This window comes from Penaeus japonicus, unplaced genomic scaffold, assembly GCF_977035675.1.
Source record: "Penaeus japonicus unplaced genomic scaffold, GWHDUDI00000001_assembly GWHDUDI00000002, whole genome shotgun sequence".
NCBI classification, from domain to species: Eukaryota; Metazoa; Arthropoda; class Malacostraca; order Decapoda; family Penaeidae; genus Penaeus; species Penaeus japonicus.
In genome coordinates this window covers 27,947,391-27,949,890 of record NW_028234404.1, presented here as the reverse complement: position 1 = coordinate 27,949,890, position 2,500 = coordinate 27,947,391, and the positions used below count along the sequence as shown (strand labels likewise).

The 2,500-nt window shown below is 47.9% G+C and overlaps 1 protein-coding gene across 1 annotated transcript in view; it reads left to right on the top strand.

Annotated features, from left to right (window-relative positions):
* The window catches only part of LOC122263090 (uncharacterized), a 74,884-nt gene that overhangs the window by 69,318 nt on the left and 3,066 nt on the right, over nt 1-2,500 (top strand). The window lies entirely within an intron of this gene.

Genomic DNA, 2,500 nt, shown 5'->3' with positions numbered 1-2,500 from the left:
CCCTTTCGATAATCGTAATCGAACATGTAAAATCTTGTAAGGGTTCACTTTCAGAACAAATATTTTGGAGAGTAACGCCAGAAAAATTCTCCAAATTACCTTGTCCGAATAATGAAAATATAGATATAAAACAAGAAGGGTTGTTTTACGACAAAAGGGAAGCAAAACATTGACACTGCCTTTTCACACGGTCAGGTCATGAAGGGGAGGGTCTGAAATATCGGCACGTGCGAAGAAACTAAGCGAAGAAACAATACATATAAAAATATCTGATGCTCAGAACTTCAGAATACAGAACAGAACTTCAGAATATTCAAGCCATTATTCACATAAAATAAGAAAGAAATTCAGTAGGCCGTTAGAGAGGCCGTTACAACGGGGTCATCAAGGCGAGAAGAGACAAGGAAACAAGGGAAGACGGGGAGGACTTTCCCGTACAACGATTAATTCGTTCACACCTAAGCGTAAGGGAGGGAAGAGGATGGAAGTCCTGCGGAATCACACTCCCGCTCAGGTGTTTCACAACAAAAACAGAGGTATAATCACGAGAAAAAAAATCACAGCATAGAAAATTCCTAAATCCTAACGAAATCTAACGAAACCTAACAAAATAAAAAGAGCCTGGGTTTCTCTAACTTACGGGATTTTTTGATGTCACGATGTCAACATGTAGATGGGCGTCTGCAGGCGGGTCGTAGGTCGGTCGTATCGCGGATCGGTGTGGTGGTCCTTTTGACTTCTCATCTGTGGCCTTTTCTGCTCGTGTCAGAGACTTCGTGACCTGGGAGTTGGGGCGCTCGTGTTAAGCCCAAAATCCGCGGTGGGCAGTCTTGGGTTGCCATGAAAGATGGGTGTCGACGTGCAGGAAGTTACTTAGCACGGACAGGTCGGCTGCTATGGGCGGCGGTGTTTGTCAGGACAGGTAGAACAGGGCGGGCGGGCGGGAGAAGTTCTTACTGTGGTGTGGGCGGGCGGGCAAACTTCTTACTGCGGAGTGGGCGGCGGGCGGGAACTTCGGCGTAATTTCTCCATTTTCTTCTCGATATCAATGGTAGCTTCGACGTAGCGGCTTCTTCGGAGTTGTGAGTCCGATACCAGCAAAATCGTGGCATCCACCGCCTGGCCACCAGTTTGTAACCCTCCTGCTGGCACTTGTTGTAACCCACCCACTGCTGCCATCACTGTAAACCCACCAGCTGGCACCAGTTTGTAAGCCACCAGCTGGCACCACTGCTGCCAACAGTTTGTAAACACCCTGTGTCACCGGTGCCATCAGTTTGTAAACACCCTGGCACCAGTTTGTAACCCACCACTGGCACCAGTTTGTAACCCACCACTGAGAGTAGTTGTTATCACCGATGCCCTGGTTGTAGGTCAGTGGATAAAAGACAGACGTTCACGTGCCATGGTCTTTATTGAGGACTCTAATACACTAGACCCTGGCCGAAGGCCAGAGGTCAGAGCGGTTCGCTCTAGTCTGTCTGTCTGACCTCTCTGTCCTGATCTGTCTCTGTGTGATCCTTACATGTCCTTAAGTACAAATCTTTAGTCACTTTCTTCGCCTCGGGGCTTCCGTTAACAAATACAGCTGCCTAGAAAAGCTTGTGTTCCGAGGCGGAAACGAACACAGGAAGCAGGATGCGTCAGGTCAAGACGCACTGCCATCGATATTGCATTGAATTAAGTAGTCATACATGATCAATGTCTTATGTCACATAATATCGATACCAGTGCCTTACAACAAGGACAGAGACAGAGAAAGAGAGAGAGAGAGAGACAGAGACAGAGACAGAGACAAAGACAGAGAGAGAGAGAGAGAGAGAGAGAGAGAGAGAGAGAGAGAGAGAGAGAGAGAGAGAGAGAGAAGACTAAGAGAGAGAGACAGAGAGAGAGAAGACTAAGAGAGAGAGAGAGAGAGAGAGAGAGAGAGAGAGAGAGAGAGAGAGAGAGAGAGAGAGAGACTAAGAGAAAGAGAGAGAGAGAGAGAGAGAGAGAGAGAGAGAGAGAGAGAGAGAGAGAGAGAGAGAGAGACTAAGAGAGAGAGAGAGAGAGAGACTAAGAGAGAGAGAGAGAGAGAGACTAAGAGAGAGAGAGAGAGAGAGAGAGAGAGAGAGAGAGAGAGAGAGAGAGAGAGAGAGAGAGAGAGAGAGAGAGAGAGAGAGAGAGAGAGAGAGAGAGAGAGAGAGAGAGAGAGAGAGAGAGAGAGAGAGAGGCAGGCTAAGAGAGAGAGAGAGGCTAAGAGAGAGAGAGAGGCTAAGAGAGAGAGAGAGAGAGGCTAAGAGAGAGAGAGAGAGGCTAAGAGAGAGAGAGGCTAAGAGAGAGAGAGAGGCTAAGAGAGAGAGAGAGAGAGAGAGAGAGAGAGAGAGAGAGAGAGAGAGAGAGAGAGAGAGAGAGAGAGAGAGAGAGAGAGAGAGAGAGAGAGAGAGAGAGAGACTAAGAGAGAGAGAGAGAGAGAGAGACTAAGAGAGAGAGAGAGAGAGAGACTAAGAGAGAGAGAGAG